The sequence below is a fragment of the Danaus plexippus genome (assembly GCF_018135715.1).
Source record: "Danaus plexippus chromosome 9 unlocalized genomic scaffold, MEX_DaPlex mxdp_24, whole genome shotgun sequence".
Taxonomy (NCBI): domain Eukaryota; kingdom Metazoa; phylum Arthropoda; class Insecta; order Lepidoptera; family Nymphalidae; genus Danaus; species Danaus plexippus.
This window is the reverse complement of record NW_026869847.1, coordinates 3,875,707-3,899,586: the sequence shown is the minus strand read 5'-3', so window position 1 is coordinate 3,899,586 and position 23,880 is coordinate 3,875,707. Positions and strand designations below refer to the sequence as shown.

The 23,880-nt window shown below is 37.9% G+C and overlaps 1 protein-coding gene across 1 annotated transcript in view; it reads left to right on the top strand.

Annotated features, from left to right (window-relative positions):
• The first annotated feature begins 9,273 nt into the window (after positions 1-9,273).
• Positions 9,274-23,880, top strand: part of LOC116767696 (Ca(2+)/calmodulin-responsive adenylate cyclase-like) — a 61,254-nt gene continuing 46,647 nt past the window's right edge. Inside the window, 1 exon segment of the mRNA XM_061527171.1 lies at positions 9,274-9,571. The gene's annotated coding sequence lies outside the window, so the exon portion shown is untranslated.

Below are 23,880 nucleotides of genomic sequence, written 5' to 3'. Positions count from 1 at the left end.
TATGCCCCATGGAAGTAAATAGGTACAAAATTAAAATCTTGTGTTATTTTAATTTTGTACATATTTACTTCCATACGTTTATTACAATATTTTAGCAGCGTTCAAAATTGATTCGGTTGAGTTCAGTATTTATTTTATGATAGCATAGTATTGTTCCAGTCCTTTTAAATGTTTCATAGATATATTAAGATATAACTAGCAACTTTTTATTCAAATTAGAATAATATTTTCTTCAAGGTTTTTTTTTATTGATTAGGTGAGAGTATTTATGAAATTATTGTGTTGGGTCATCGAGATCGTTAGAGATAAGAATAATATTTTAAGTATAAATATTAAATAATTCCAATTAAACTTTTTTGTAGCAGAAAACAATAAGCATTGTTCAACGAAATGACTAAAGTAACTAACAAACAAAATATAATAGACTTAAATTCTAAGAAGTACTGAAATAACTTTGCACATAAGTAACTTTGTTAGAGAATAATGGTATGTTATCTATTTCGGGAGAGAAAATTTTCTTTTGTGAATTCATAGCGTGAGTCACATCCAACAACACAGAACACAACCGCTTCCTGTCAACTTTCCTCTATTGATCTTTAGACACTTACAATTTATTTCTTTCTTGTCTCTTCTTTGTATTTTGCTTAGAAGTTTCAACTTTTTATTAATTTCCAACTGACAATTACGTAATGAGAAGGATGATAGCTGCCTTTATATTTTGCGACAATTATGTAATGTGAAGGAGTATTCCTAAACTAACTTTTTATTACCCGTTCTGATCAATGTTGTTAAGTTTTTACAAACCTTTTCTGATCGGTTTTCATGGAGTTATTAGAAGATCTCTGAGGTTTTTTCTCGTTTTTTAAATCTGGAACTTCTACTACTACTTACTGCTTCAAATATTTTCAAAAACGTTTGTTTTATGTATTAAGAAAATGTGATTTAAAAGTTTTTACACTATAAAATTCAAGTTTTCTCAATTTTTCAAACTATCTGACTATTCTGTTCTATAAGGTGGAGCGGAGAGGACTGTAAAAAGGAAAAAGAGCTGGCATACCCAAAAAAAATAAAAACGTTTTAAGACTTAAAACTTGTTAAAAGAACCGCAAAGTTGCTTTTCTGCTATTCGTCTGAAGAGAGAAATAAGTGCAAAAAGAAAGTATAACCCAAAATTTCTTGGCGACATATTTCTGCTATATGAGTAAATTGATATAGGATTGCACCATTTACGTATATGAAAATTTTAGTTATATTTCTTGTTGAGTCAATATTTTCTTATACATAGTAAATGTAAGTAGTAAGTAAAATAATAAAATATTAGTTTTTATTGAATTAGAGAGTAAATAATCATCATGTAAGAATTATATGACTATGGATAGTGTATACTTTGTAATACTTTATATTTTGGAGGATCTTTTATGAAAAAAACGTACATCTTAATGTATGTAAAACCGTCAGCCTCAAAGACGGTAATGAAATAAACAATATCCTATAAATAATCGTAAGTCATAGTAAATTTTCTCTATCGCAATGTATGATCTGACCTCGGCGCTGATCGGATTTTCGCCTTGGACTGTGACTATCGGCCTCCAAAATTGACAGATCGCGTGCTAATCCCCATAACCACCCCATTGCTCGACCTTCCACAATGCCAATGTCTCTCCGGTTATGAGGAAATTATTAAAATACATAAGTATGAAATTTTTATGTTCCGCTTTTACTTAACTTCAGTTATGGTGCATAATCAAAAAAATTATCTCATTGAAAGATAACTCACGTCTACTATTAAAATATTGAACGAATGTTGAATTGCTTGAAAAATTATTTAATATTACCATACCATACAGAAGGAACAAATGTTGAGTTAACATGATCTTTTGTCGGAAACATAACCTTTCATGAATATTGAAATTATAAAGGTCAAAATTCTATTCAAAATTCTACAGAGAAAACTGGAACAGTTTTATGTTTAACGATCTGAGGTGATGTCAATAAAACATCAAGATAATAAAATTTCCTCTATAAGTATCACAAGGATTTCGAAAAATAAATAATAATTTCAACAAAGTCTTGTTTCTAACAATAATGTCTATCTAATGTCTCTATATAACGTAACATTTACTTGAACAAATTTGAGAATTTAAACAAAATAATTATTTGTAAATTATATAAATCTTGTGCCAACCTATCTTATATAAGATGATCTGGTTAATGCCGCAAATCTATTTATACTGATATTGGAAATTTTATTCAGTTTACCCGAAACCTTGACTTATGAATTGACTAGAATATAATTAGTTACACATTCCGTATATTTAAATTGATATTGAAATTAATTTAAATTTCAGACACAGTTTAAGGCACTGTTGCTACGAGATTGCTAGCCCGGGGCCGTACTTAGCGGCTTTGAAACAGACAGCTTCCAGATATTTTAATTATAACTTCAAATTATCACAAAAGGTACGTGATACAAATAATTTAATAATAAGGCTGCATTAGATGTCTGGTCTTTATCTTTGTATATAAACACTAATTGAAGGGGATACAAGTAATGTTTCATTGTCAGTGCACTATCTTATATAAGTTTCATTGTTTTAACATGGTTTGGATTACACTTAATGGATTCGCGACACTCCACGGCTCTTTGTGACGACCGCTATTGTTTGTTCACACTGCTCACCCTCGATGGAAAGGTGAGAAATATATTGTTTCTAAATATACTTTCTATAAAGAAATAATCTTATAACCGGATAGTTGGATGAAGCTGGAGGCGAGCTTTGTGTTAGTTAGAGTAAAATAAAATTTTCTAAAATATTCACGTCATGTAGTTTCGCTGCTGAATAAAAAATGTTGAATAAATTTCCCCTTTCAAATAAGCTATGAATCTATAAAACATAGATAAATATGAACGGGCATTTCGAAAAGGTCAGACGAATTTTAAAACATTTTTTTGTGTGTGTGTTTTTTCTTAATTTATTCGGAGTTCGATTCGCAGCGGCCGGTATTCGTTATTTAAAGGCACGTTAAAATGTACAGGGTAATATTGAATCTTTGTGAACGTCATGCTAGTTCCTCAGGAAAACCTCTTTGTTACTTACCATGCCGATATGGGAGTTTCCCGAACATCCTGTGACCTGGATCTAATAGGAATATATTTGCATTTGGTATTTAATAACAAACTATTAATAATATTTGAAACAAAATAATTAAAATTTTTATACTTATAGGGATATATTATGAATGTTTAAAGAAAAAAGTAAAAAAAAGGTGTCGTACAATAAGTTTTTATATAAGGATCTGAATAAAAAGAAGAGAAAAAATCATACGGATGTATAACAAGCAAAATGTATGCAGTTTAGTTTATCGTTAAAAAGTTAAAATGTCTAAGTGTCAGACTCGTAATAGAGAAGACTTGTCCATCACACGTTTCCATTACGGTAAGGACATTCAAAAAATATTATTGATTGATTGTTATTCTCCCACGGTATCAATGTCAGAATATTATCTGTGATGCTTCTGTCATCTGACGGACCAGGGGACCCTGTCATTGTTTTATGTGTTCAGAATATATTATTCAAGGCGAGTCACAATACCGGAGACCTTCATATTATTGTATCCTATGTTCCTCTTCATGTATTTATTTATGCTATAAATGTTTGTTGGTTTTCCCTGCTTATTCTTTGAATATGTATATTTTAACTTCTTCGCACTGAATTTGTGGATTGAACTTTTACGATAAAAATGTCTATCAAGTTCTTTTAATGTAAAGTTACAATATAAAAAGGCTTTTATATTAGAAACAGTGAAAATTCAAACAAAACTACTAACTTTTAATTTTTAACCTTCATGTGTACAATAAGATGTTTCAATTTGACTTAGTCAATAGAAAGTAAAGCGAGTTAATGGTTGTTGGCAAAATATTTATTTAGGTAGGCCTTTGTCCCACAAGTGAATAAATTTGTTTAGTAAATTGTGTATAGTTAAATTCACTAAGAGTAGTACTATAATATTTAGATTTTTTTTAAAAGAATAAATCGAATTTTTATATATTTTCTCGACTGTTTTGACTCAGCACCGAAAAACTCGAGTGCCAAAAGGTTGAGCAGCAAGTTTCGCATCATAATGATTTAGACGATCGAAACAAGCTTTCTTTAACTTCATTGTACAGGACTTGGTAGAGAACCTTTTACCATTTTTTGTTAAAATTTCTCTTTTTGAAAATAACAGCGGGAGTATCTACCATTGATAATTACGCCCAATATTTATACTTTTCAGACTGACCATATTTGACTCTGAACCATTGTCGATCTTTGCAACCAATGGGTACGTCGGTCAAGGAAATAAATATTCCATGGCCCGACATATCGCATCACATAGAGCGTCTTCCCATCTTAACGGATCTTCAGGAGAGAAGCAAATCTACCGCCAAGGATAGGATGCAAAAAAATGTCGCATCTTATCCAAATCTGCTGATTTACTGCCACATTTGCCTTTCACAGTGGAGTTCCTAATTAGGCAGAAGATATGTCCAATTGTCCATATTGATTTAATCAGTCCTAGCTCCATTTCCTTTTGAGAAAATTTTTGTAATAACCCAAAATTCAGAACTTCTCTACCATCCTGGTCAGTCATCTTATATGAAAGCGGTCAGTAGTGCTGGTGGGCATTAAAGTATCCTTAAAAAACCAGATGTGCTGAAGGGTACTTAAGTAGTGCCATATAAGCAGCCTTACTGAAGTGTTCAAATAAGCATGCCGTCTTTTAGTCACCTCTGTGCGGGGGGTAGATATCAGCATAAACTATTTGTCCACAGCACACCATTCGTATATGGCTAGCCCATTAATTGGGCTACTGACTGCGGAGGACCAGCGGAGCAGCTCTCTTCAGTTCTCTCCATGTCCGCGAGCCTCATTCTTCATACAACTTCATCAGACAGCATACCGGAACAGTCCACTCAGCCTACCGTAATAATATTTTACTATTAAAACGAAAAAAAAAAACAAATCATTAGTAGAATTGTTTAGTTCGGTGATAAGAGTTCTTTAAATGCAAAGGAAAAAGGTAATTATTTAATAACGACTTTGGCCTTATGTTAACTGTATTCTTGTAGATATTCTTTCGAGGATATTCCTTATAATATCTCGTTGAAATGTTTCCTTTTAACAACGAGGACGTACATAAGACATTTGCTGTTTCGTGTTCTCATATTGAGATATGCAATCTAGAATTGTTCAACTCTTAGAACCAACTTCTATGTGTAGTTGAAAATGCATCAAAATGAATGCAATAAGATTGTTTAATGTATGTGCTCCAGAATCGAAATCATATTATATTCCAATTTCCAAAGAAATTCCGCAGATAAAAATCAAATTTAGCCTAATATGTAGGATATATGTAGGTATTATAATTATAAACGTCCGAATTTTTATGGCGTATGTCCAAATTCGAGTACTAATAATAAAATATCTTTGTGACTTCACTGAAGGCACATGAGTAAGAGCTAGAAAATAAAAAGGATTGTTTTTAAAATTTAATGCAATGTTATCGTGCATTTAGTTTTACGTACTTTCGTCGCAATCGTACATATAGTAGTTTTTTGTATAATAATAGCCACATTACGATTTTATAGAAGGCTCTAGTGCAGCTATGTTTGTTTTCATTTTATTATAATGACTCCTTTTGTTATGCAATATATAGGTTGTTAGCTCTATGAGCACAATTGTTTGGAGGTAATGATGGTAATCAAAATGCAGGGCCGATGCGACGGATATAGCGGCGCATTCGTTTCGAAACTGCAAGCGACGTCTTGAAAAAAAAAAATTACTATTACATTTGTGGTATTTACTTAAAGATGCATCGACACGTAAGTCGTACGTGCCCAATCACTTAACTATCTCATATTTAACGTAGATTAAATTTGAACTAGTTACTGGACATAAAATAAAGGGTATATAAAACTAGACTAGAAATTATTATTTTTTTGTATTTTACTACTTTTTTAGGTAAACCTAGAAAAATACGAGCATATAAAGGAATGAAAATGGCTGAACGAAGAAAAGAATTACAGTTCCACGGTCCACTGAGACGAGGCACAATTTTCAAGGTAAATAAATATGACGTATAAAACAAAACTTTGTTGAATATGACGATATTTAAGATATTCTCGAGTAATCATTGAAATAAAGTAATATTTTTCGGATGAGATCTCATCTTTTTTGTTCGTGATCACGGTTGCTGCAAAGTAACCGAAACGTCGGGAGTATGTATTTAAAAATAATTATAAACGCGTAGTAAATCCATAAAAAATATTCGTTTTATATGGTGAATTTATTTTCTTTTAGCATTAGACCTAACAGTGTATTTGTCTGACCACTACATAATTTTAAGTTCATACACCCTGAACATTAAACAAGAATAGCATCTCCAGTTAAGTCATAGTACTTATGTAAATGTACGCCCAAATTTGTATCTGAATCATGCAGTTGTATTTATTTAATAAGGGCAAAAATTAAATAAAACCGAATTGGCCGTTATTAGGAACAAATGTACGACTTACGAGCCGAAAAATAAAATTAAACAAATAATAATATAGTCATGAAAATGACGAATAAAGAAAAATAAATTATTTGTTTTATTTTTAAAAACTTCTTCACGATCGTGTGCTTTGATTGAGGCTCTACCTTAAATATTCGTATTCATTGTCATTAACCAGTTAAATAAAAAAATTAAATTCGTACCACGATAGCTTAATTGGTAAAGAATTGGAACTACGCTGGTTTAACTTTCGAATCCTGCTTGTGTCCATGAATTTATCATTCTCTACTTTCTTATTTAATTTTTATTCGAATATAAGATCAATATTGTTGTAATGTTAAAAACATAATTGCACGAATACACCACTTATTTTTTAGTTGCTTATGTTTAGAATTAAATTAATTTCACTTGAATCATCTGCTTCAAGGATCTCAATTGCAATCTGATCTAGCCGGGGATCAGACCTGTTAAGGTCAAGTGAGGTAGCGACTTGAAATATGACAATAAATGTAATTTAAGAATCTCTACAGTCCGTTTGCTTAAAGATGATTGCAGCTATCTCCAATTAACTTTAAGGGTACTTTTAATCTGAATCCATTATAGAACTAATACAATTTACTGAAATCTCTTTAGAAAATATTACAGAGTAAGTTTAGACAACGTTTACTTACTCATCGTGGTCTCTGTTATCTTATATTTTCCTAGGTGACGTAAATTTTGATCAGTAAAGAGGTTCAAAACTTCTGAAGTAGATTTTTTTCTTCTTTTGTATAATATGAATGTGTTACTTTCTAGACCTTATTTTATATTTAAACAATCCTAATTCAAAGATCTTCTAACGTCAATAATAAAATCTCAATAGTACAATCACCTTCGTGCTAAAATAAATACTCTCATCATACATCTCTCAGTTTTGGCACTAATATTGTGTCGGGAAGTTGTGAAAATATATATATTTTATAAGAGAAAATAAGCTCAAAAATTACAAGTTTTATATAACAGCGATGTCAATGATAATTTAATTGATCATTATTTGAATTTATTGATTGAGGAATGAGAATAATGAATAAAGCTTTTATCATGAGGTCAACGAGTGGTCTGATACGTTCGAGTATTGCCTGTGTAAATCAAACAGGGAGCTTGCATTCTGTTAATCTGATGTTTGACACTTACCATTCGGTACACAAATAGCCACACACAGTACACACGTCAGTACGGCCGACGACCTCTTTATTGTTAAGGGATATCATTTGTACAGCGTTTTGTTTAGACAATTTTGGTTACATATAAACAAAATCATTAAATTCATTATATGCAAACCCGCGAATTGAATCAGTCGTCTTGGATTTATTTAATCGATAAGGACAAAGAAAGTTGGTCAAAAACTTTTTGTGTGAATGAATGATGAATGAATCATTCTTTTTTTATGCGTCACGTTTTGTCAAAATGTGGAGTGGAAAACACATTAATTAGTATTAAGACCAATCTATGTTGTACTAGATTAAGACATTTTTGTATTTAAATCGTTTGGTTTTCTATGGAATTTCATTTCCATTTTTCTATATTACAGTTTTTTTCTTTGTTACTCTACCAATCATTTTTTTCTCGTTATCTGTGCAAAATAAGACGTCTCATTTAATTGACGGTGGTGTATTCTTACATTTTCCTATCAACGGATTTTAATATCTGTTATTCTCAAGTTTATTTCTTAAAACCCGTTATAAACCAGTCTATTGCATTAATATTATATAATTTTATGTAATTCGATTAAAATGTACTGCATATAGAAATTAAAATTATTTATGCAATTTTAAATTATGACAGCTGGTCAACTTTTTTAGGTAAAAATGTACGTTCTACTTACATTACAAACGTTACATATTATATCATTATATGCAATGGATGTGTTTTTGCAAAGTTCCCAGGATACATGAAAGAATAGACTTGCATATTCACTATAAATAACTTTTTTATAGATTTTCCATAAAAATATAACATAGAATATAATTTTAAAGATATTGCGGAAATTAATCAAATTATAGCTACTATTCTAGATAAATAATATCTTCACCTATAGAGCCAGGGATAAAATCTAGTTAAAAAATTTAATAACTAATATTTTATATAACAACAAATTGTTTTATATATATAGTAAAAACACACCGGTTTCTTAACTTAAAATATAGCCTATGTCGTAACTTTATTAAAACTTCAAATTTGTTAAGACTGCAGTTAAAAAAAATGCCCTTTATAAATACTTTCATATCTTTCGTCTTTAAACATGAATCATTTCTTCAATTCCATATAATATCAATTTCGTGCACATTTGTTTCTTTTACTTAAGAAAATAAAGGGCGGATTAATTAAAATATTTCAACATCCTAACCAAACAAATTATTTTTTCCAATGAAAGTTCAGAAGAGGAAAATCATCGTAAAGATACCTTTTATTTTTGCAATAGTAATAACAACATACATATAAAAAACCATACAAGAAGTTATTTTTTTATGAACGTTTCTTTATTCAACCTGAACAATAATGCAACGCATAGATAACCGTAAGGTACTGGACGTACTGTAACTCATTCATTCATTTTCAATGTCCGATATAATCCAACCATTAAGGAAAGGTAGCTTTGGATGTACGCCCGCCCTCTGCACGCCGCAACTCTCCCCGGACCGCGTATATTTTGCCACTAGTAAGTTGCTAACCCAAGGTAACCCGACCGACGCAAACGAACGCTCGCCAGTCATCGAGCGGCCGCCGTATGAGATGCTACCGTGAAGCTCCGGACTTTATTTCTAAATTCATAAAGACATGCGCGCATAGATTAACGTAATTCTTGAATAAAAACGTTTATTTTTATTGGATTTCAGTGACAAAATTCTGTGGCAGTGTAGTGTTTTTTGTTTGTAGTCACTGTTTTAAGTTCCTTATACTGATCTCGATTTATGCTTGTGGTGTGTTTATGTTGGGATCGCGGCGCCCGTTCCGTTCGGCGTGTTGGAGGGACGTCGCCCTCGAAGAATTCTAGGAGGTAAGGTGCTAACAGATTATTTAAAGGATTTACATATATCCAAGGAGGGAACAGCGGTGTCTTTGTAGTGTGATTTATGACCAACTAAAGCCGGTTCCTTCCCGATGATGCCTTCAAATAAATCCGGTTACGAAACACTAGCTATACTCATTTGTTGTCCTTGGAAATATTTCAACTGTGTCAATTTTAACCAACGATTTAAATGCATAAACCAGTTTTTAACGTTCGCACGGTTTTACAAAATTTTTAAAATTGTTATTTCTACCTGCAACATATTTTTAAATGTTGACATTTCTGTTATAGTGCTAAAACTGTAATTTCTTGTGGCTATTAAATTTAAAATATCCAATTACTTACGTAAACCATATAATATCTCTTATAGCCTGATTTTTTTAGATTTATATAATGTTCTATAAACTCGGAATATTGACATCTTCAGATTATTTAGAAGCCAACACAAAAAAATGGTTATCTGCCTTAGATGTTATTTCGGACCACTGACTGGGTCATTGGCATATTGTTTTTGTTATTTTTGATTATACGATTTTATTGACGGAAAGTGTTTCTTAACTCAAATGTTTATATAAAGTTATCTACATTTTTAATCGTTCGATAACGTGTAAGGAATAAAAACGAAACATTTATTTATTTCGTTTTATCGCAAAGTATCAATGCACGTACTGAGTAGTCTTTTGCCACACATGACGTAAGAACATGCAGCTTTTTATATATACATATATTAAAATGAATTTATACATGTATAAAATGCCATGAAGAAAGCTATCAACGTGAAGTCTTAACATAAATACCTAATATAACATTTTGACTTAATTTCTTATTATACATACAATTTGATCTTGGTGATTTCAAATATATAATTTCCTAACGACAAAGTCGAAAAATCAATTTCGATTCTGTTTTGCAGCTTTTGGCATTCGTTCACTGCAAGATATTTAACAAAAGCTGCTTTATACTAAACTTCTAATGGATGTATGTTAAGAACGTAAGATTCATATTTTTACGTAACTTTTAAGGGTTTAAAATCACAAATATGATACTGTTTGCTTACAACTAGATCACTTACTGAATATTATACCTCAAATATATTTGTTAGGTTTGAAGTTTTAAGAAGCGAGCCTCTTCAGTTTTCCTCGCGAAGATACAGAACAAAGAAATTAAAATTTAATACAATGTGAATTGTTCCAGTATGTCGAATATCAATTTCGTGATTCGTTACCTTATCTTTTGTCAATTTGGATTGCGTTTTAATGAAATTATTATCGTGTAACGTGTTTAAAGTTTTGTTTGTATTCCGTTACGTTAATATTCAAATATCAAACCAATCGAACCGACAGTGACAATCAATGAATGTAATTAATTTATTAATGGAATAATAAAATAGCGTCAGTCCTCATAGTTTAATGAGGGTTAAAATGAAAAGGAAATATGTATTTTAATAAGATTAAGATTTTTTGTGATATTTGAAGCGATATTTGAATAATATATGAAACACTATAGTAGGTATATTTATCTGATTGATCGAGCACCTTTTAACGGATATCGATTTTCGTTAATCGTAAGACATTATTACTATACTACTTTAGTTAATTTAATTAGAACGGCTAATAATAATTGCTGTCTAAACTACTTTTGAGACAATAAATATTTTTTTATTGGTAAGGTATAAAATAAGGTAGTGAAATTAAATTCAAATCAAAGAGAAATTGTTTGTGATGGTTCATTTTGATTGGGATTAATGGTTCCTGTTAATAATGTCATGGCAATTAGGAATCTAAAAATAAAGCACATGATTTCCAAACAATTGGGCCCCATTGCTTTCATAAGCGAAATACGAATACGAGTTTATTTGTTAGCCAACAAAATGCTTAAGGCTTCCCTACTTGGTACTTTTGCGTTTTACGGCTTACAGAAATATTTTTTTTAAGTACATTAGTAATCCATATTTGCCAAAGTCTAAAATTAGCTGTTTTTTTTTTGTATGTAATATAATTTTGTTTTGGAATGAAACCAAATTATAATATTTAAAGCAAATTATCTTTTGTTTCATAACAAACCGACATTAATGAAAAAAAATCATGTATTGTTTGTTTTTAAAGGCTATTTCTAGGTTTCCAAAAACAATAATTTCAAACTCCGAACGCGACGCAATCCGACGCGCGTTTCGATTACTTTGCGGCGATCGTATTCATGGCAACACATACAAGACGTAGAATAATGTGAGCCAAATGTGGAAGTCTTAAAAAAAATACCGTTGCTATGCTGTCGATGTATGTACGTATATCTATTTGAAATTGGAATGTGAATGAAATTGTATGCAAATTATTTTATTATACCATTAATTGCAGTGCAATAATATAAAAAGTCGTTAGTCAATGCACAGCTCCTGTGGCCGCAATTACGTATTTTGTTCGTAAACATTGTCTACTGAAGTTATTTTTTGGGTCTGATGGTCGTAATTTTGAATGCGATCTTCGTAATACGGCTACGAACTTTTATTACCAGTTGTTAATGAGTTTCGGATGTCTTACTAATTGTTCTTCCGAAATTTCTTCCTATATTTCTTTGTATAATGTCGCATCAGGATGACAGTCAAAAATAGATTTACGATAATAATCATAGATTTTGATGTGTATTTTCTTTAATATGTGCTTATATCTCCTATGGTTGTAGCAAACCGTGTTACAACGCAGTCCAATTTGTTTAAGAAACCTTATAGTTGCCGTGACAATGATTTATTTTATTACAATGACATGTGTACATACGATTTACTAGACAAGGAGGTTGCTGTTCAAGTAACGGTATAAATAACAAATGTTGATATATAAATATAGTTCTTGATTTATATGAAAACTTTATAGATTAAAATATTGATGCAATTACACAATATGAAGGTCTTATCATTTAGTATTTACCTTTAATGGGTCCTTGTAAAATCAAATCTTTGACTTTAAGTATAAACTTAATGGGTATAAGAGCATTTTTTTTTAATTTTTATTAATCGAGGTTCAACTGATATGCATAAAATTTAATTAAATTGTTTGTTTATATAAAAATTAATTATGCTGACCTACTTATTACGTATAAATTGGCATGTTTGTTGTAAGATATGAATTATAAATTTAAAAAAAATTAGGCTCATTTAGCACTTGTTATCTTAATGAGACTAAAAATAAATTCAGTTCTTAAGAAATTTAATATTGTTCATTCAAAATTACATTTTTAATTTAAACGTATGTATTACTGAAAATTATATAATGTGCAATTGCTTTAACTCGAAAATATTTTGCTGAAAATTCCTATAATACTGGAAGTATTTTATATCGCATACGTAGAATATATATAGCCTATATTATAGAGTATAGACCATACTATGTGTTCTAAGTAGCAGATGAGAGGCGCCCAAGAACCACTCGGGCGTCAACTGTACTGTGACTATAAAAGGTTAATTAAAAGTTTCTTAACGAAGTATTCGTTTGTCCGACGAATTCATTAGTTCGTCCCGAGTGTCTCATTTCCAGACAAAAGACCAGATTCTCTATTCTACTAATATTTTTATTACAAATAGTTATAACGACTTATGGGGCTAAAGTATTAAGCTCGCTCTATCAACCTTTGTTCATGATTATTAGGTAATAATATATTTGCTAAGGTTACGATCAAAGCCGGCGAAAGCAGCTGCTGATAATTTAAGCAATTTTATTTTAGGTTAAGTAAATTATGATTAAATCGTAATAACACAGGTGTTTCCGCAATTTAAGGCTGATCAAGCACTAATTGGAAAAATAATTTATTTTAAGATTTTCAATTATTTGATCTAAAAAGTTTATCGTCACATCCGACGCAGCTGTTATTATTTACTCGAGCTGATCGCGTTTCATGAAACCTACGTCTTATTTAACGGTCAGCGTTGTAAGTTAATGTATACATTGAAGTGACTTATGAATGTAAATTTTAAACCAAATGTTAAATATTTACATTACGTTCTATGTATGTGATTCAATATATATATGTTTGTTTATTATTAGATTGGGTTGTGTTATCTGTATGATCGCTTTCGCTTGCTATTTCGCTGTGTGTTAGGTTGTTTTGAGGTGTGTTTTGGTTGTCTGAGGTGTGTGTGCTAGGATGAATGATAAGGAGGATGATGGTGGGGGGTTTGCCCGGGGGGGAAAGTCGGGCATTCTAACTGATGATTGTTTTGGTGTGGACGACTCGATGTCGTCTCGTCCTGAGTCGGAGTTGGGAGCCAAGCGCCTCTTTTCGGAGGTGTCTGGCTCCGATACCGAGACCGGGGGCGTGATGATTCGAGGGCTAGACCTGACGGGAAGACGAGGTCGAGGCAGAAACTTGACTAGAGCCCGTAAATTCTTGCGGCAGAGGGAGGAGGAGGAGTCGGAGGCTGCCTTCGACTCCTACCTGGAAAAGAGCCTTGGAAAGGTGAGGGACGGGGCAGGAAAGGCGAAGGGGAAGGGGAAGGAGGTCCCTGTGGAGTTGGGGGCGATGGGGGCGGAGGCTATCATGGCCGAGGCCGAAAAAAGCCTCAACCTCATTAGGGATCTCGTCGGGAAGAGTACCAACTTAAAAGGGGGGTACTCTTCCAAAATAATGAGGGCTTCGACCTTTTTGAGGGAGGCACTTGACACCCTTGTCTCACGCACCGAGGCAGAGGAGACCCACCGTCTCAGAGCCGATATAGGTCGGCTCCAAAGAGAGAACGCGGGCCTCAAGGAGGAGGTGCGCGCCCATCGCCTCCAGTTCGAGGAGATGAGGAAGGAAAGGACGGCGGCGGCCAAGGCGGCTTCAGACGGGCCGGTCTGTCAAGACCAGCTCCAGGTGCTGGAGGCCAACATCGCCAGGTTGGTTGGCAACCTGGTCGATGGGCGGCTTTCCGCACTGGAGTCCCGTCTCATGCGGGAAGAGGTCACCCGTCCCCCCCTGGCCGGTGACCATTCGGCCGTCGCCGTAGCGGCTAGGAGGGCGATTCGCCAGGCGGCCCTGCAGAGGGGGGCCAAGTCATCGGCCTCTTTACCGGCTCCGGTGGTAACTTCTGACGAGGAGTTCCCTTCCCTCCCTGCGCCTTCCAAAGGGAAAGGCAAGAGGTCGAAGGGAGGGAAGGAGGTGGCTTGGACCGCGTTCGGTCCATCCACGTCAGGCAGAGGGACCGGGGAAAAGGGACCCGGTAAAGTGGGGAATGGAGCCAATGCGGTGGAGTGGACGGAGGTGGTCCGCCGCAAAGCCCCCAAGAAAAAGGAGGTGGCGCCGGTACCCAAGAAACCGGCGTCGCAGCAAAAGAAGGCGGGCCCAAGAGAGGGCCCCAAGAAGGTGATGCTCCCGCGCTCCCAGGCCGTAATGATCAAGTTACGGCCTGAGGCAGCGGCCCGAGGGGCATCATATTTATCGGTCCTCCTCAAGGCTGAAAAAGAGGTGGACCGAAAGGAGCTGGGGATAGGGCCCCTGAAGATCCGTGCTACGGCAACGGGGGCCCGTATCATTGAGGTGCCCGGCTCCACCAGTGCGGAAAAGGCAGACGCTTTGGCCGCGAAGCTGAAGTCCGCACTGGCTCAGGAGGTGGAGGTTACGAGGCCCGTGAAGTACGCTGACCTGAGAGTCACGGGCCTCAACGACGCGACGACCGCGGACCGGCTAGTGGCCGCGGTCGCGCAGGAGGGGGGCTGCACCGAGGCCCAGGTCAGGGTGCGCAACGTGCGACCTGGGCCTCGCGGCACAGGCTCTGCTCTGCTGGAGGTACCGGCTGCGGCGGCCAAAAAGCTGCTGCAGTTGGGTAATATATCGGTGGGGTGGAGCCAGGTGCGGCTCTCATACATGGAGGCACGACCCAAGCACTGCTTCAAGTGCTTGGGAATGGGGCACGTTGCGGCCGCGTGCCCCAGCCCAAAAGACCGCAGCGGTCTGTGCTACCGCTGTGGCAAGGAGGGCCACAGGTCCGCCCAGTGCTCCGCGTCACCACGCTGCGCTGTGTGCGCGGACGCGAGCAAGCCGGCGGACCATGTGATGGGGGGTCATTCGTGCCGCCCCCCATCCACCCGTGGAAAACTTCCGGCCCAGCCAACAAGGGCTGGGGTTTCGAGGCAGGCGTCAGGAGCTGAGATGTCCGAGTAATGGCCGGACATCTCAGGTTCCTGCAGGCCAACGGCAACCACTCCGCCGGGGCTCAGGATCTCTTCCTGCAGTCCATGGTGGAGTGGGCCGTTGACGTGGCGGTCATGTCGGAGCCGTACTGTGTCCCTGCCCAACCTCATTGGGCGGGAGACATGGACGGTTCCGTCGTGATCGTCACGCGGCCGGGCGCGGTGCCCCCCCTCGCAGTCAAAGCGAGGGGCCACGGGTATGTGGCTGCGGTTCGCGGGGAGATTGCCATAGTCGGGGTATATTTCTCCCCGAACCGCGACCTGCCGGCCTTCGAGAGATTTCTCGACTCTCTCGGGCCGGTGGTAGGGCAGTTAGCGCCTCTCCAGGTGGTTGTTATGGGGGACCTCAACGCCAAGTCCACGGCGTGGGGAAACCCCCTCACAACACCCAGAGGGAGGGAACTGGAGGAATGGGCGCTAACTGCCGGGCTGTCCCTACTCAACACGGGGACAGTCCAGACGTGCGTGCGACGGTCGGGAGGTTCAGTGGTGGACGTCTCGTTCGCCACTCCGACCTTCGCACGCAGAGTGGAGGGATGGAGGGTTGAGGCAGGAGTGGAGACGCTTTCGGACCACCGCTACATACGGTTCGAAGTGTCTGCTTCTCCTGCCGGTCGCCGGAGTCCAGCGTCGAATTCCTCGTCGCCCCGGGAGAGAAGTCGGTTCCCGCGTTGGGCGCTGTCAAAGCTCAACCGGGAACTGGCTGAAGAAGCGGCCGTTGTCGGCCGCTGGAGCCTCCCGGAGAGTGCGGAGTTGGGGGTGGATGAAGGGGCTAGTCGCTTTGAAGACGTTCTCCAAAACGTCTGCAGAGCGGCGATGCCCCCCGTAGGACGTCCCCCCCCGCGGGGAGCGGTGTACTGGTGGTCGGACAACATCTCCGACCTCCGGGTCGCCTGCAACGGGGCCAGGAGGGCATACACACGGAGCAGGCGACGCCGCCCCCAGGACGAGGAGCGAGATGGCCGGCTGTACAGGATCTACGTGGCGAAAAAGTTGATCCTGCAGCAGGCCATCTGCCGGGCCAAGGAGGCAGCCTGGCTGGAGCTGGTGGAGGGTCTCGACCGAGATCCTTGGGGCCGACCATACAAACGGGCGCGGAATAAAATCTGCGCCCAGTCGGCCCCCATCACGGAGGTGCTCCAGCCGGCTGCTCTGAGGGGGATCGTCGGGGAACTCTTCCCCGATGCTCCTGCGGGATTCACTCCCCCCAGAATGGCCCGGCCGACGCTGGAAGAGGGCGACCGCGTTCCGCCCACCGTCACGGAGTCTGAAATGGAGGCGATTCTGGCTCGCCTCCAGAGTAAGAAGAGCGCACCGGGTCCGGACGGGGTGCACGGGAGAGTTCTCGCTCTCTCCCTGGTGCACCTCGGGGGAGCCCTCAGGGAGCTGTTCGACCTCTGTCTGAGGTCCGGGCAGTTCCCGAGGGCCTGGAAGGAAGGCCGGCTTTGCCTACTCCCAAAAGGCAGCCGGCCTCCGGACTCGGCTTCGGCGGTGCGACCGGTGGTTGTGCTGAACGAGGCGGGGAAGGCTCTGGAGAAGATAATGGCCACCCGTCTCGTTCGGCACCTGGAGGAAGGCTCGGGCCCGGGACTGTCAGAGTCCCAGTTCGGGTTCCGAGCCCGCCGGTCGACCGTCGATGCCCTCAAACGCCTGAGGGTGGTGACGGAAGAGGCGGAACGCGGAGGAGAGGTAGTGTTGGCGGTGTCGTTGGACATCGCCAACGCCTTCAACAGCCTCCCACATAGCGCGATACAGGTGGCACTCGAGTACTTCGGAGTGCCCCTGTATCTGAGGAGGCTGATAGGCGACTACCTCTCCCAGAGGAGGGTGGCAATCGAGAACCGGAGGGGGTCCATAGAGTGGTGGACAGTCGAAAACGGCGTTCCACAGGGTTCGGTCTTGGGACCTGTCCTGTGGAATGTCGGATACGACTGGGTTCTGCGGAGTCGCCTCCTCCCCGGGATGGGTGTCATTTGCTATGCAGATGACACCCTCGTCTTATCCCGGGGACGGAGCTACAAGGAGGCGGCGCGGCTGGCCGAGGTCGGAACTGACCTCGTGATCAGCCGCATAGAGAGGTTGGGGCTTCGGGTCAGAATCAACAAAACCGAAGCCCTCCTCTTCCGCGGGACTGGGCGGAAAGGACCCCCGCCGGGTGCCACCCTCCTCATAGGAGGAGGGAGGGTCAGGGTGAGCCCGACCATGAAATACCTGGGGCTCACCCTTGACGGAGGGTGGACCTTCGTGCCCCATTTCAGGGAGTTGGGGCCGAAGGTCATGAGGACGGCAGGTGCGCTGGGGAAATTCCTCCCGAACCTCGGAGGACCCAGCGCAGCTTGCAGGCGGCTATACTCTGGGGTCTGTCGGAGTATAGCCACGTACGGTGCTCCCGTTTGGGCTGACCGCCCGATGAGCCGCGGGGTCAAGGCCCTACTGCGCTCGGCGCAAAGGGCACCCGCGGTGAGGGTGGTTAGGGGGTACCGTACGGTCTCCTGGGCCGCAGCGACGGCTCTTGCCGGCGATCCGCCTTGGGATCTTGTGGCGTCGGTTCTCGCCGAGGTGTTCTCCTACGTCTCGGGTAGGAGGGCTCTCGGAGAGAACCCTTCATCAGAGGAGATCCGGGCGGTTCGCCGGCAGGGGGAGTCACGTCTTATGCGGGAGTGGGGGGAGGACCTGGCGGGCCAGCCGTACGGTAAACGTACAACGGCAGCGCTCCGTCCGGTCCTAGAGCGTTGGATGAGGCGGAAACGCAAACCCCTCACTTTCCGTCTGACGCAGGTCTTCACCGGGCACGGGTGCTTTGGTGATTACTTGTGTCGGACGGCCAGGAGAGAGCCGGGGAGTGGCTGTCATGAGTGCGGAGCTGCGGTGGACTCGGCCCAGCACACCCTCGAGGTGTGCCCGAGATGGGCTGCGCAGCGCCAAGACCTTGTGGCGGCTCTCGGCGGAGTGGACTTGTCGCTTTCGAGTATCGCGGAGAAGATGCTTGAGAGTGACAGGTCCTGGCTGGCGGTGTCCTCCTTCTGTGAGACGGTCATGTCCACGAAGGAGGCATCTGAGCGGGAAAGGGAGGATGCGGCTGATGCACCCTCCCTCCGCAGACGACGGACGGGGGTGCGCCGGAGGCGATATTTGCAACGCCTCCAATAGCGCCCCTGCACTCCGGGCTGGGGTCGGGCTGGTAACCCGGCTCCTGTGAAAGCCCGGCGTCGTCGGGGCGATCCTAATTGCCGGGATCGCCCCCTTTCTCTGAGGGAGTAAGTCCGGTCTTTGCCAGGACCGGCCAGTCGCTGGTGTGCCCTGTTGCTGACAGATCCGGGGTGCACCAACATAGCGGCCGATGGCTTTCGCAGTGGTTTTAGTGAGTAGGGGCCTGCCCAGGCCGAGTCTCACACATCCTATCCGGCCCCACCAAGGCCGGTTAGACGGCTCGTAAAAAGAGTTTCCCTGCGTCATCAAAAAAAAAAAAAAAAAAAAATCTGTATTCTTAGTAGTTAGTGAGAGTGTATCGTCAAACTAAATACGGTCACTTTCCATGTTGTTCAGTCATAAGTTTTTATTGATTTGATCGTATAAAGAGAATATTATAGAAGACAAACTGCAGGAGTATTGTTATTTAGTAATATATTTGTTTCTCAAATATATTACTAAATAATTGTGTTTTAATCGTTTTGTGTTTTCAATTTGAATTATGCCTTAAAATTTTGTGTAATAATATAATTATAAAGAAAGCTTTTGAGGGGAAAAGGTATATATATATATATATGTGTAGAAACTATAAATGTTTATTTACAATTTTAAACTACATATGAGAAAGTAATACAATTGGTACCTTTAAATTTAAAAGGGATATTAAAAAAATCGTTCTCAACAATTTTGTGATTCTTCCTCCATTATATAGATGAGATTTTTTAAATATTTTATGTATTTTCTCTTAAAGGAATAACTTTTGAAAATATTAACCTTAGTATTACCTAATAGTATATTATAATTCTCAGCCTGCTCTTTCCTTTCACAATTTCACTGATTTCACTTTTTTATTCAGGATCCTACTATCCTTTTTTGTCCAGGATCCTACTATCCCTGCCGTACTACTTCGGTTATTTTGTGGTTCATCTCCTCAATATTTTTTTTCAATTTTCAGTCAATAATGCACCTACTACTTTTTGCCAACCATCATCAAAAAGAATAATTCCGAACCCTTTCCATTCATTTCATATGAGATAAAGGCTTACGACTTATCTAGGCTCGGAATGCTGAAGCGATCGCTTTAAATTTTTCAGAAGCTCTCTAGCAAGCTGTAGAAACAGTCCAGAACTTTATTTTATAATACGACAAAAGCTACTTTCGCGATTTAGGTCTAATGTATTTTGTACATTTCTTGCTTTCCATTCTGTGATTGCTAAATCCTCTGAAAAATGTCCTACTTTTATTAATTCTATCTCCAGCAAAACTAACAACGCTCTTACAGATATTAATCGAACACAGCAACTTAAATATCTCAATCTTATTTTTAGGGCTCGCCATCTAATTTGTGTTCCCATTACATATACATTTGTAATTACATCAGACACCTATTAAATATTCCATTTTCCTCTTATATAATATAAAGTTTTAATAAAAATTTAATATTGAAGGTCGGTAATATTTTAGTAGATATTCAATATCTCGTAGTTATGGTTGATTGTATATACCTACTTAATATTCAATAAAATTTAAAAGTTTTGCCGACTGATTGAGGAAATACCAAGAGGCTAAATAAAGTACCAATAGTAGTTTTACTAATAAAATAACCTCATAGAATTTATTAAAACAGAAAAATAAGTTATTTTTTATAAAAGCTGGACATATCCAAAAGCTTCGTTTTGTACATATAAAAGCATTGGGAAAGATTGAACCTATATTTAATTATGTTAATAGTAATTGTTATATTTTACGTGGTCTTTAATAATATATATAACTCAAATAAAACTGCTTGTTTTTTTTAATATTCTTTAAATAAAACATATTTGTGATAAATATTGGTGAGAATCTTGCGTTTTAGAAACGAGTTGAACGAAAAATTATGGATTCTACTAAAAGTGACTTATTTTTCCGCTCTTTTTATAAAAATAACTATATTTGGAAACACTTAGGTAGGTAAATAAGTATTTCTTATTTAACAATACCTTATATAGTACCGGTATCCTAACGATAACAATTATCACGTGTAGTAATGATTTGACCTAGAAACATGAAGTATATTTAGCCTTAAATTATGAAAGAGAAAAATTATCATTAAATGACATTTTATTTTGTATGCGTAATTAATATATATTACTTAAATCTGGAAGGAGTTTGGAATTTTTATTTGATAATACATTAAAGACACATGGAGCCATTGGGTATTAATTTTTGTAAATTTTTTTAGGGTTTCGATGTTCGATTTTGAGGGCAAATAAAAAATGTAACACAACAATGCTCTATATAAATCAAAGACTATAAGAAAGTTTTAACTAAACTGCTAGTATTCTATTTAATATATACTGGCAGTTAAATATTATTTTTATATAAGTTCTTAAAAAGGAGAAAATTTCAATAAGCATGCATCTTCCATTACAATTTCTTCGGTAAATATAGCCTATTCCCGGTTTTTCTTCAACTAAACATTATCTACGTTTAGTCTACGAATTAATTTTACTAAATTATAAAGAAAAAAAACATCGAAATGTTTATTTTGCTATAAAGTCTGAGTAATCCATCATAATCATTCTAAGGTATCCAGTATAAAATAATGTACTTCACTGTTTTCTGTTTAATCAATTGAAACGATATCGTAAAAATGTCTCGTAGTATTCATATTTTGTAGTTATGATGACTTGATCAAGAAGAACTTGACTTTAGATGATATATTTATTATTTGTAGTTATTTCGAAAATCCATTGGAAATCTAGAGACCAAACATAACCGAAGTAGGGCAGCGACGGAGTGGAAGATATTGCCTCCATCCTAATATTTATCTGTGAAATATCCGTTAGAAATTTGAGCGTGAAATGAACCAAAAGATCTACAAATTGCACCAACTTACGTAACATAAACCTCTAGAACTTTCACATGGTAGAAATATTTTCTATCACAATTATGTAACATATATATTTTTTCAATCAGTAATTTCTAATCAAATTAATTTTAAAAATGGAAAAAAAAATTTTTTTCATCGTTTATAACAAAAGTATAAAGTGTAATTAAAAATGGATTATGAACAACTCAAAACTAAGAAAGCATAAAGCGGAGGAGTTAAACTAAAGTGAACTCTGGAAAGAGTCAAAGCTGACTTGCGAGCCTTTGACATTCAAGTCAGCGAAATTAGGGCTTTTCGACATTCACATTTACTGTAATAAGCGACATAATGTTAGCTGTCTTTATGTGCAAATGGTAATGTCATTGAATAAATACGTTTTGAATACATTATCATATTCATTATATACCAATAAACCGGTGGGAGATCAAATAACACATTGAAATGTTGAAGTTTCGTTGAGTTAAGTGTTGTGGAATATGTGATATGGAATTTAGGAACGGATTAAGACAAAGGCAGCTCAAAGACCGGCGACATCTTTATGACATTTGTAAAACGTCGCCCGTTAGTTTAGCGGGCTTAAGTTACCATTATGACAGTAATATTAATTTAAGCTGTGAATATGTATTCATTTTACATTGCATTTTTTTTTTTATTGTTGTTTTTTGTAGTCCTATAATTTCTTTAATTCTAATCTCCAGTCCCGATAACTTATCTGTGATAGAGTCAAACAGGATACAAATGTCTAAGGGCAATGGGTAAACAATTTTAATACACTAGTTTGCCTCATTAGAAATAAAAAATACTATAAAATATGAATACCGGATATCGATTATATGAAATGATCGAGTCTGCATAAATTTCCTTCTGTGTAAAAAAATTACGACTGGATTGTGAGCGTGTGATTGATCGTAATACCAGCAATATGGAGACTTTACTTAGGATATGTAGGGACTAAATTAAGCGACATAAATTATAAATGTTATAAGACAGGTTGTATATATAATTTATTGTCAAATATTGTGAAAGTCATTATAATTCTTATTGCTTGCACGGACTATAAATATTGTTTGCATAAAGTATACACTTGCTTAATTAAATTGTATATGTTACGTGTTAGTTAGTAAACGGGTAAGCTTACCTTTTAATACTGATCAGTGTTTATAAAGCTATATTAATTGATATAGTGGGTAGTTGTAAGTGCCTTTACATATGGTAGTGTTTGGAAAATATGTTGAGTATTACGAAATTAAACCTTGTTTACACCAACAGCTTCGTTTAATAAGTGTTGAAAGATGAATATTATCAGAGTTATGAGTCAAAGCAACACCGATGCCTTCTTTTAGTACAATCTTAGTAGCTTGTAAATAACACAGAATATAACAATGCCCGGAAAGTCAGTCTGTCATTTTTAATTAGACCCTGGAACGAGGCCGAGGATCTGGACTCAGGAGGGATGTTCGTAATGTAGATCATAATTCATAAACGATTCAATACTTGTAGAGGATAATTAATAGAGATCTTGTATTTAAAGTTTTTTCTTTATTTAATTGCTGCAGTGCAGCTGTATGTTAATGTTACATTGTCTATATAATGTCAATGACAATTTTGAGAGCATTTACATTTTTACTTTTATATTAATTTGTTCTGCTTACGTCTTCCAACTGCACCTATGCATTATATTTGAATATCTATTGTTCATTAACCCCAAAACTATCAAAGATCTTCTTACCATGGACATGGACAATGTTGTAACAAAATTGTTTGATTTTCGTTACAGAAAATGAGTATATTGTTTTGAAAAAACCGTGCATAAAGCATTATAGTCTGCTCAACCAGTTCGTTTAACGATCTGCCATTGATTAGAAAAAAATAGCTATAAAGAAGAACAATAACCATAAAACGGTCGGATTCTTCGCTAATTACCGTAAATATTGCTAATCCAAATAGTATCGTCATATGGTTATTTTATTACTTGAAAGCCGAGTCGAGTAACGATATAGTTATAGCTTTCGGAACAGCTTTAACATGATTTTCTTGAAGTAGAGATTTGTAGTGGCTTTAGTACGAGTGCAAAACGC